Source organism: Cetorhinus maximus, chromosome 16 (assembly GCF_964194155.1).
Source record: "Cetorhinus maximus chromosome 16, sCetMax3.hap1.1, whole genome shotgun sequence".
Classification (NCBI taxonomy): domain Eukaryota; kingdom Metazoa; phylum Chordata; class Chondrichthyes; order Lamniformes; family Cetorhinidae; genus Cetorhinus; species Cetorhinus maximus.
This window is the reverse complement of record NC_135894.1, coordinates 64023231-64036050: the sequence shown is the minus strand read 5'-3', so window position 1 is coordinate 64036050 and position 12820 is coordinate 64023231. Positions and strand designations below refer to the sequence as shown.

General features: G+C 41.4%; 1 protein-coding gene across 1 annotated transcript in view; it reads left to right on the top strand.

The window, feature by feature from the left end:
* Window positions 1-12820, top strand: part of cnksr2a (connector enhancer of kinase suppressor of Ras 2a) — a 579431-nt gene that overhangs the window by 323692 nt on the left and 242919 nt on the right. The window lies entirely within an intron of this gene.

Below are 12820 nucleotides of genomic sequence, written 5' to 3'. Positions count from 1 at the left end.
TGTTTTGACAGTGAAGAATGGCACTCAGCTTCTCGTTATTGATTTTTGTCAAGTTTGCATTCTTTGAAAGCTATTTCTATTAATCAATGGATGGCAGGTGCCAGGCATTGCTTGTAAGTGGGGAGAAGTTGACCAACCTTTTGTTCCTTTATGGACCTTTCTTCTGACAGCTCTGTTGCAAAATACAGTGGGTGAAATTTAACCAAACATCTAGAGTTCAAAGCAGCAGTATCAGTTTTTCAGAAAAGTCATTTATTGTATATAAATGTAGCCAAATTGAAAAACACTGCCATGGTGGCATCTTGAAAGGGTACACGACATTAAAAAGTTTTGAAGTAAAGACAAATGAAAGAATATCTTAACTTAAAGAAGGTTAAAATGAGAAATGGAGCAGAGAGGATCATAGAAATCTTGCAATGTACATCTGAAGAGATTGAAGGATTGATTCAAGTTTAGTTTGTGTAAATTGTAACGAAATAGGAAGGCAAATTGCATTGTTGACCTGATACAAGATGGTTTGATTGTGATTGCTTATTAATTGTAGGTCGTTTCTAGCTTATCCGAAGTATGCTAATCTGTTATAATTTATGAAATTAAACAGCTATGATTATGATTTTTTTTAAATCTGAAATAATTATGTGCTAGAGCAGCATTCTAGAAAGTTATGCTATGATGTGAAGCCCTGTATTGGAGCTTCACTGTACTGAACTTAAGTTAAACTTTCAACCTAAAGGAACTGGAATGCTCTGGCTTTCCTTAATTGATGACTTTTTCAGTCTTTGTTGTTTTGCCTCCTGCGATTGAGAAGAAATACAACTAGACAGGACATCCCTTTAGCTGCACACCCAGGCAATGCTAGTGATGAGATAGGAGATGTTTGTGAAGTAAACAAAACTACCTCCTGACCAAAAAAGATTGTTAATATGTGGGAGTCCATTTGGGAAGGATGAAGTAGAGGTGGGAGCAACTACAAAGCATTAAATAACAATAACTACAATTTGAAAATGTATTAGCTTTCGCATCGCCCTACCAAAAGTAAAGAAGGAATCAGGAGTGAAGCAAACATAAGCGAGTAGATCCTTACCCTATCTGAGTTAGTTTGTATTTAGTTTGAATGCGGCGTCAGAGACTTTAGAGTACTTCCCTTTACCTTTCCAAAAGTTGTCTTTGCTTTCCAAGTGAAATCCATCATTTCCATGATAACTTGTTTTTCACATATTCTGCGGCAAGTGTTAACATTAACATCTCCCTCAAAACTGTAAACTGCTTAATCCCAAGCTTCTCTTTCTAAATCATTTTCCGCCACTGCTGATAACACAAATTAAGACCAAATTGGCAAATATTCTGGTCTAAAACTGCCGACCACAAAGGTCATTTTCTTGGTTTGCATTATAAAGTATTTATAGCAGAGAAGCAGGATATTTGGCCCAATTGGTCCAAGTCATGTTAATGCTCTACATGAGCCTCCTCTGACCTTTCTTCATCCAATCCCATCAATACATCCTTCTATTCCTTCTTTCATCATGTGTTTATATACCATCCCCTTAAGTGCATCCATATTAGTCTCCTCACCTGTTGTAACGATTATACATTCTCACCATCCCTTGGGTAAAGATGTTTCTCCTTAATTCCCCATTGGATTCATTAGTGACTACCTTATATTTTTGGCACTTAGTTCTGATCTTGCCTACCTGTGGAAACATCTCTATGTCTACCCCATCAAACACTTTCATAATCTTAAAGACCTCTGTCAGATTCATCCACAGTCTTCCCCTTTGTTCAGTCTTTCCTGATAGGTACAACCCACCTAAATCTACCAACCACAACAGTCATTTTCTTGGTTTGTATTGCAAGGTAACGGTTAATTATTGGAAACTACCATGTAGGGAGAAGAAAGAACTCTGTCCACTTCAGGAGCACCTACTTAAAACTCATTGCCATTGAGTCACTGATGATATCAAATTAAGTGGCATTGCATACGGTGAGGAAGAATACAGGAGACTAGTAAGATGTTGTTTAGTTAATGGCGCAGAACAATAATTGGCAGGTGAAGTTCAATGCAAAGAACTTTGAAGCAGAACATTTTGGGAAAAAAAACTGTAAAAGGAAGAAAATGGTAATCTCTGGATTCTTAAGAGTGGAAGTATAAATAGATCCATAAATTTATCCAATAGAAAAGGTCAAAGAAAAGACAAATATATTTCTGGATTTGATATGTATGGACATTGAATACAAAAGCAATGAAGTGATCTTGAATATGTATCTTGAATTTGGGCAGTTTGGGTATTGCATGTGGTCTTGGACACGTCAAGGGTGATGTCCAACTGCCACTTGCCCTGCTTTCCAATACGAATGGGGTGGCTGGTGAAGGCAAGTGCACCATGATTTGCTGGAGTACCTCAAAATAGACAGCTAGCATTTCCAGCCAAACCATATGTGGACTTTATTAGAATATGTAAATCAGGGTCCTACGCTAGTTGCACGCACCCAGTGCTATGTTCATGTACCAATAGGTACAGCATGTGCTACACATGCTGCACTCAGTGGTACTAGGTGTTGAATGACCTAAAAGGGCCACATTACTAGTCCTCCTATCTCCTCAAAAGTTGACCCCCTCCCCTCCCCTCCCCTCCTCTCCCCACTCACCCCATCCCCCACCCAATGGATTGCCTCCTCTCCTCCTTTCCCCTAACTGCACAAGCTGGGCTTCATGCTGGAGCCAATGGATTTTCATGCCTCTCCAATCAACAAGCTGCTAAAATATGTGAGCCATTAACCAATGATATGAAAATTGGTCGGTCTACTTGCTGCAGCTATTGGGCAGGTGCGGTGGACACTCTGCCCCACTTGGCACCTGTTTTGGGTGGACTTCCAAAACTCCCCCCCACCCCCAACCCCCTTCGCCTCAATTCCCTGCAATGTAATTGTGATATGGATATTAGAGTGATAGGAGGGGTACCATGGAAATTCAGAATAATGGCAGGAATGAGAGGTTATTATCCATTGAGGAAAAAAAGGAGGTTTAATTTTTTTAATTATGAAATTTTTTTGGAGTAAATAGTGAAAGGTTGGCTTGAATCTTGCATTGATAATATCAAAAAGGCTAATAGTGCTTATCGTTGTTACAGAATAAATTGGACAAAAACTTGTGGCATCCTCACTTGCTTATTTAAACATAATAAACATGAGAATCTGCAAGTTGCTGTCAGAGGTACCTTACTGCTCCACAGGCTTCCCTATAACACTCTTCACCAACAGGCTCATTGAAATTAATGCATGAAGTTGTGGTACTTACCACTAGTTACCCACTAAACACGCCAGAAAAAGTTAGAACCTGGTGCATTCAGGAGTAAGTAGATTTTTGACTGCATGGTATAATTGATGATTACTGCCTTTCTGGCCCTGTAAATTTTATTTTACAAGTAAGGAATTTAATTCTTTCAGAATTTAAATAGCATTCGAGATTTAAAATTAATTTTTTTTTTTACTTTTTCTGAATGACTCCTTTATCTCTCCTTCTTAATCTAACCTGTCTTTCCTAATCTTTATTTTGCTTCCTATACATGATTTAAATCTAATTTATGTTTCTTGCTTTATAATTTCTGACTTTGACTCTGCAGGGGAAAAATTAGTTCACGTAGCATCGCTTCAATTGGTGCTGCCCAGGGACAGGGGGCGGGCGTTGTGAGCCACTTCCTGCACAGGTTGCGTGGGTTTCTTCATTGATATCACTGAAGAAGTTAGGGTAAGGGCCCGTGGTGCTTCCTTCTCCTGGGGAATCAATGTTGAAGAAGCACTAGCGAATGAAATTTCCACCCGCATGTCTCACTGTAGATTCATCAATGTGATTGGTGAAGAGCCACACTGTTTCTTGCCCTGCTTCTAGAAGTGGCAGAGATCCCCGAGGATGGGGCCACACTGGATAAGACACCAGATGAGAGCAAGTCTGCTCAAAAACCCATAGGAACTCTGAAGGTATTGTCAGCATTTTCTTGTATTATATACCTAGCCACCTTCTGGTAAACAGTGGTAAAACTTTCTGGCAGTCTTTCATAAACATTAACACATAAGCAAGAAGGGATATAAGAAAAAGAAATCTCTTTTATTTTTTTCAGGGTCATTAATAATAGTGCTCTTTCAGTGCAAGGATGCAGAAATGTTTCTCCCCAATTACATCAACAGTTTTATTCCAAAAAATTACAGAAATGGTCCTTTAAGTGCTCCCTTCATTTTTTTGCCTCCATCCCACTTTTACAGCTTGTTTTATTATTTTGCCCTCTACTCTGCACCATTATTGGCTGGCAGCCTCCCAACTTTCTCATGTGCTATTTTGCACCTGACTACCATGGGGTAAAATGATTCCTTTAATTAAAATTTGTAGAATGTCTGCTTTTCTCATCATTAATGATCCTCAGAAATTGAAATTGCATGGGGTGCTGATTTGAAACATTTACTTGGGCTGATATTCTGCCTGTTTGAGCTATTATGTTTTGAAGAAGTAAAGGAGAAGAAACACTGCGTAGTCTACTGATGTATGGACTGAAATAACTTTCCGTTCATGCTGCAGCCATGTGGTGAGGAATAAGCTAGGTATTACAAAAGGAAAAGTCTTGAGGGGATAATATCAGCGGAGAATCAGGATGGGTTTCTAATAAAAGAGAGGGAGTGGGAACACCAATAGCAGCTGAAGGTGACCATGACATGCAACAGCCTTGGCTTATAAACATAAATGGAGTCTGCATTTTTGATGTATATTAAAAACAAAATACTCACTTTTATAATGTTATTATGATGTCATAACCCACAGATTTATGGATTTGTTAACTATTCTATCAATTCATTATCATTTTTCTTGTATTATTTCACAACAGAATGCACCATATAACTTCAGACGTGAATAGACATTAAACACAATATCCGCTACTATTAACTGAATATACCCAAAGCTTTTCCCACGTAGCTATCCATGGCCTAGAACCTTTCAGCCTGGATTTTCACTCCTGAATCAGGAGTCGGGACATTTCCCAGCTTCGCAAATGCGACACTGGAGAAAGTGCCCCAGAAGTTGGGATTTTCATCCTGGGTTGGCGGGGTTCTCTGGGAGTCAGGCCCATCACCCCTGAAATGAGTGCAGAGGCTGCCGGGTACAGAGGCAGGCTGTGCTGAAGGCCTGCCTCTGTGCTCTGGCACTGTGTCCAAGATTTTAAAAAAGCAATAGAACATAAAACAGCCCTCCAACCCTCACCCCCCCACACCCTCCACATACACACCACATGCCCCATCCATGCCAACCCATGCCACCTCATGCCTTTTACCCACCCCCATGGCCCCTCAAATCCTCCATGCTAACATATGCCCCTCTACCCACCCTACATGATCCTTTATAGCCCCTATGCCAACTTAGTACCAATTCCTGACAACCCATGATCCCCAACCATCACCCTTTGCCCTTACTCTACCATGCCAACTCACCCAGTATTCACCATGGGCATACCTCAGGATCTATGCTGAGATTAAATGAAATAGAGTTCTAAGTGTCTATTGCAGACTTTATTTAAAAGAAAAAACTCAAATTCATAAAAAACCCATTCACTACATTTACATTCCTTCAAGTACATCCTTATAAAAACAAACATTTCATTTAAATGCTTAACTCCTTATAAAAACAAACATTGGAATACATAGTCCAACTTCGAAGAGTCTGTAAACACTTAGAGCTGTCAATCAAACTGTGAAATAGAAAGCATCCTACTTTGGTAATGGAAAGTTGTGAAATCAGTGATGCAGCTCAAATCCAGTAATGGTAGCCCTCAGCCTTATGTCAACAGATAGAAGAAACAACGAGCAATTTTTTCTTAAACACTCCATGCATTTTTTTCAAAGATTTAAGGGGTAGGAGTTTTAAATGCCTTAATAATTTGGTAGTTACATCTGAACATACATATGAATTAGGAGCAGGAGTAAGCCTTGACAGTTCATTTTGATATTTTTGACAGTTGCTTCTAACAGTTCATTTTGACACATTTGATAGTTCCAATGAGCTTGACAGTTAATGTCAAGTTATGCACTTCTTACACAGATTCATACATACTTTTAACAATCCCAAAGAGGCACCTTAACCTCTCTCAAGGGCAGTTGACTTCCCCCAAAGGGCACCTGACCTCCCCAAAGGCATCCTAGGACCCCAAAGGGGCACCTTACCTTTCTAAAAGGGTACCCCACCTCCCCACAGAACCTCACAAAGTTCAGACATGTTCCTGGCAGGTCTAACCTGTGCGAGTCACAATTCACACACATGGGTTACCAAGATGAGTGGAGGCAGCTGCCTCTGAGAAATGTGCATATGCAAATTATGACCCAGGGCCCATTCCTGCCCCTTCGAAACTGGTGAGTGCCATGTTCTGGGGCAGGACTTTCAGTTTTTGAGCTCATCTGCCATTTTCGCACTGATGGATAGGCTATCCATCATTGCAAAAATCCAGGCCTTAATCCCTTCATCTGTTACTGTATTTTGTAATTTTACTACAACTACTACTTTTCACTTCTTAATTTTGCCTTTTAAAGTGCATTTAATTCATATCCTTTTTGATTTAAGTTTTACTTCAGTCTCTGCCCTTTCTGATCTGTGTCAGCATGCTTTTATGTTACAGTTTGCTGAATAGACAGATTGAACATAATAATAGTGTTCCACCTCACATTATCTAAATTGGCATATCTTTTAATAGACTATGTTCATTAGTCTCATGGTTTAAAATGGCTTTGTTGGCTCAATGAGAGTTTTCAACAGGCTGAATCCTTGGGATTGCCGGAAGCAACCTGTGCTAAAAACTTGACTACAGTGCCATTATCAATGTACCCACTTTGGTTTTCTTTAAGTGCCTGGGCCCTTTAAATAACGTTGCACAGCCCCACACAAGCGGCAGCTTCAAGGGGCAGACTTTTGCAAGGACGGCATGAGGACCTTAAGTTTGCTGCTTGGTCATGTGGCTTAGAGGAAACATTGGCCATTATGTGAATTGCTCCATCAGGTCAACACTTAGTCAATACTTAAGCAGCTATAAACCCAACTCGGGAAAAAGTGCCCTGGATCTTCAGATTTTCGTTCTGGGGGTGGGGGGAGTGGGGTGCTAACTGGAGTCAGGTCTGCCAACCCCAGAAATAGTGCGGAGGCAGTCACAGGGGCTGCCTGGAGCTAAGGCAGGCTGGCAAAAAGTCCCGCCTCAATACTCTGGGATTTTGCCCCAGTTACAATAAAAGCAAGAAATCTTTTTTAAAAGCCCTCCAACCCTCACCCGTGCCCCCCAAACACCCTCACCACCACCACCCCCCCGCCCCTCACACTCCCCGTGCCCCTACTTTGATAGCTCATGCTACTTTATGCCCCTCTATCTGCTCCATGGGCCCTCATACCCTCCATGCAGCCTATGTCCCTCTACCCAGCCCCATGGCCCCTCATACCCTCCAGGCAACCTATGCCCCTCTACCCAGTCCCTCATGGCCTGTTATATCCTCTATACCAACTTAATGCTAACGCATGCCAACCATAACCCACCCCTAACCACCACTCTTTCCCCTCACACCCTTCATGCCAACTCACCTAGCATCCACCATGGGAAGGCGTCAGGAGCCATGGTGAAATGAAATAAAATGACGTTCTAAGTATCTTTTGCAAACTTCACAGTCATAAAAATCCATTGAATACATTAAAGTTCCTTCAATTACTTAATCCCTTATGAAAACAAACATTTGTGTTCATTGCCCCACATCAAAGACTTTATAACCACATGAAGCTGTCAATCAAACTGTGAATTTACAGGACCCCCAATTGTGATAATGGGTTGTAGAATCAGTCCTATAATGATAACCCTCAGGTTTATTTCAGCAGACAGCTAGTGAAATTGCAAACAGCCACAGCAGGCTTTTTTCAAAACATTAAAGGGATTGTGGTTTTAAATGACTTGACAATTCCACTGAGCTCATCCACTTATTTACGCACATACGGGCATACATATTAACATATGCATCAGAAGCAGGTGTAGACCATTTGGCCCCAAGAGTCTGCTCTGCCATTCAATAAGATCATGGCTGATCCGATTGTGGCTTCAACTCCAGATTCCGCCTACCCCCGATGATCTTTGACTCCCTTGTGAGTCAAGAATCTATCTACCTCTGCCTTAAAAGTATTCATTGACTCTGCTGCCACCACTGTCTGGGGAAGAAAGTTCCAAAGATTCACGACCCTTTGAGAGAAAAAAATTCTTCTCATCTCCATCTTAAATTGGAGACCCCGTAGTTTTAAACTGTGTCCCCTAGTTCTCTCTATTCTATAAGGGAAAACATCCATTCAGCATCCACCCTGTCAAGTCCTCTCTGGATCTTATGGCTTGAATTTTGCCCTCGTCGGGCAGACTCAGCGGGAGCGGCTGGAGGCAGTCAGGGAGCTGACCGCTGCTTGAGATCGGCTCTGCACCGCGATTTCATGCAGGCGGGCCAATTAAGGGCTGCCCTATGTGGATCGCGAGTGGCAGCGCTCAGCGCTGCCTATGTGGGCGGGGGGAGGAGGGAGATCCAGGCCTAGCGCACAGTTCATGCATGCGTGCGGAAGAGCACTTCAATCTCCCTGAGGCACAGTGCTGTCTGAGGGAGATTGAAGCACTTTTTAAACAAATTAATAAATACAGTAAAAATTGAATGAAACATGTCCCCTCATGTGACTGTGTCACATGAGATGGGACATGTTTTTAATGTCAAAATAAAGGTTTTATTTAATTAGTATTAGCTTTAGGAATCCTCATCCCACTCATGGTTTCCTAAAAAACAGTAAAGGCCGCTTGGCCTTTTCACGTGCCCGCCTACCGTTAGGTTGGATGGGCAACGCAAATCTCAAGTTAATTAGGCCGTTAATGGCCTTGATAGGCCTTTCAATTATCGGCCGACATGCAGCCGATTCCGGCGTGTGCCTGCCGAACGAAATGTCACACGAATGCGCGATGACGTCGGGATGCACGCCCAACATCATTGCATGTCATATTACGTTGCGGCGTGTCGGGCATGTGCCTGCACGCCGAAGGTAAAATTCGGGCCTATATGTTTCAATAAGATCACTTCTCAATCTTCTAAACTCCAATTGATACAGGCCCAACCTGCCCAACCTCTCCTCATAGGGTAACTCCCCCATCCCCAATCCCAGGTTTCAATTGAGTGAACCTTCACTGAACTGCTTCTAATGCAATTATATTGTTCCTTAAATAAGGGGGGCAAAACTGTACACAGTATTCTAGATGTTGTCTCACCAACACCCTGCACATTCCTACTTTTATATTCCATTCTCCTTGCAATAAACAATAACATTCCATTTGCCTTCCTTATCACTTGCTGTACCTGCATACTCACATTTTGTGATTCATGTACCAGGACATCCAAATCCCTCTGTACCTCAAGAGTTCTGTAATCTCTTTCCATTTCAACTCTTCTTGCTAAAGTGGATACTACATATCTACTTTTCCTACCCATCAGCAAATTTAGCAACCATACATTCGGTCCCTTCATCGAAGTCATTGATATAAATTGTATATAGTTGAAGCCCCAGCACCAATCCCTGTGGTACCCCACTGGTCACATCTTGCAAACCTGAAAATGACCCAATTTTCCCTACTCTCTGTTTCCTGTTAGCTAACCAGTCCTCTATCCATGCTAATATGTTACTCTCTAATATTCATGCCTACTCTTAACAATCCCAAAGGGCACCAAACCTCTCCCAAAGTGATACCTGGATCTCTCCAAAAAGGGTACCGTACCTCTCCAAATAACTCCAGCAGCTTTAGACTTTTTTTCCTCAAATCTCTAAACCCCACAAGCCATGGTATGCACATCAGAGTTATGAAATTGCATCTGTTTGAAGGCAGCTGCACTTTTACATGTGCAGCCACCTCCATGAACTGCAGATGTGAAAAATCCACACAACCTCCCCGCCACCGTTTCCACCCCCCACCAGTGAAAATGGTGGATACCGGATTCAGGGGCAGGACTTCCAGAATCAGGGCTCTGGCACCATTTTGGCTAAGGCGCGGAGCCCTTCCGTCTTTGCGAAAATTCGCGCCTCACTCACACTCACAGCTGCCAATTCAGATACTGGCTAAACTAGAAGAGGATGAGACATGGTGAGACACCAGGCATGAGTAGGCTGCAGCCAGGGCAAGGGGGAAAGGAAGTACCAGTGCCAGCTTGCTCTAGGGCAAGATTGCACATGGGTTCTGCTGAAGAGGACTTAGACAAGGACTTCAGTGGGTTAGTGTAGAGAAATGTTTGGTGCATTGCCAGGCATGCCAGAAAGCCTGCTGTCACTGTCAAAGAGCACTGAGAAGTCTGGCACTAGTCTTTGCCAAGGGTTTTGTACAGAGCTTCAGCCTTTCATTTCTAACGTTTAAGTGGTGGCCAACCCTATAACCACACTTGTGACCCAACTATGATGCAGCATCTGATGGCCAAAGTCTCACTTTCTATTGTAACACAGCCGAAGCCACCCAAAGTCTGAGTACTGCAGTGGAAGCTTAAACTGAAGTCATTCAATTCAGCTTGCTGCCACACTAGCTGAAACTGCTGCCATAAAGAGAGCTGCACATTGAGTTGCTGTGGACTTATCAAGACTTAGCAGTGGCATGAGAATAGGAAGACAGGGGAATAGTGGAGGCTTGGGGTAGGCATGAGGGGATTAAGTACTTGAGGAGGGGAAATAAAAGCTAGCATGGGTGAGGTGAGAGGGAGGGAAAGAGAGAAGGGACTGAGTTGAGACCTTGTTCTGTTGGATTTAATTGAGTCACAATGAGCAAGATGCATAATACCTTATTGCATCCATGTTTTTCCAGTGAAAATATTGAGTGATACCCGGTGCAATCTTTTTTGTTGCCATGAAGATCCAATATTGGCCATGGCAGCAGATAGTGATGTATAGAAGCAGAAAGGCATGTGTGTGATGTGTATATGAGACTGACAGGCAGTGGAGAAATATGAAAGGGTTGTACAGACTATGGACGAAAAGGTGTGAAAAATCAGATGGAAAGATGGACAACAGAAATGAGAGACAAATATACAATAAAGATGTGGTATTGGGGAGACAGAAAAACATCTGAAAGAACAAGTGAATGTTGTAGAAAAGGAGTGATAGTGATCTAAATATATCAACACACAAAGCAACAAACAAATAATAAAACAAAGTTTTGCAAAACTTAAAATATATGTAACGTTTATTTTTTTAAGTTCATTAAATTAAAGTTGTCAGCATTGTAGGAAAAAGTTAAATACCGTTCTTGAAACTGGAGGAGTGATAATAAAGAAAACAAGCTGGCTTGAGTTAAAACTGCAATGTAGAGGAATTACAGTCAATGTGTATTCAACTTTCATGACCATACCAACCAAATGAGGTGAAGTCTCTTTCATATTATGGGGTACTTTCTAACTTATTGATTCTGGCTATGTTTGATACATCAATTGTGTAATTAAAATAATTAATTGTGTGACCAGCATGGGCCAAGATGGAATGTTCTTTCCCTAATGGCTGAACTGGTCATTGGTAGTAAAGAGTGCGTTTATATTCTAACAGTGTTGCAATACAGTATTCAATTGCAGCAACCATAAAGTTGCAGTATAACTAGGGAATTGGGGTCCAGCCTAGTTTTGCAAAGAGCTGGAGTGAGATCCCCCTCTGGAGGAGGTAACTTCACATCCCTTCAATTTGACATTGCACAGAGTGTCACTCCAATGCAATTCCAAAATTGCTCAGGGATTCCTCAGACTCCTTGCCTGGATGCTTTTTAAATCTGCCTGGCATTGACATAAATGCCTAGGAGAGGCCATGTAGAACCTCCACATGTGCCTGCTGTTTTATTAACATTATTCTGTTCATACCAAGGCCCCTGAGATCTAGATCTAGCAGATATGGTGCATATAGTTCATGTGAATTTTCAGAAATCATTTCAGGAGGTGCCAGGCAGGAAACAATTGGAGAAGATTAAAAAGAAATGAAGTTGGGGAAGACTAGTAAATTGGATTAAAACTGGTAATAGACAGTAAGAATTAAGACATTTCCTCAGCATGGCTGGAAGTTATTAGAGATGTTCTGCTTTGAGATCGCTTCTGTTCACAGTATACATTAGTGATTTGGATGTATGGCAAGAGATGTTCAAACACAACACTAAAATAGGAGCAATTGTAAATTATTTTGAGGGGCAAAAGTAGCTGCAAAGTGATATTGATAAGATATTGGAATAGGCAAAAACTGTGACATACAAAATTCAGCATTAGTAAGTGTGAGGAAAATAAATAGGTCTAGTGTTGTGAAAGAGCAGATGGAATTAAGATTTTAGTCTCAGAGGACGTTAAAGGGAGCATCTGAGTTTAAGCCTTTCTTTCCAAAACCAGTAACCTATCTGTACCAGTCTACTTGGCACATCAATTAATTGTAACTAAAGGTAGTAAAACTATTTGTGGAAAACATTTTGACCACAATACAGTGCAAGTTGGCATGTGTGTTATATGGAGATACAACACAAAATAGAAAAAGCTCTGCGGTGATGTTCTAGTAAATTGGCTGGTCACATATCATGAATATGAACAGAATTTTGAGTATCTCCAGCATCTAGTCAACATTAGTTTAAAACGTAATTCTATGTGGCCTAATGCAACAGTGATCACAATCTTTTGTGACCTGTTTGTAATGTGTGGGCACAAAAGGCACATTGTGATTTTGTTCTTCAATTGGGGGAAAATACCTTTTATCGCCGCACAATTTAAATTTTATATTTAATAAAATGGTCTCTTGATC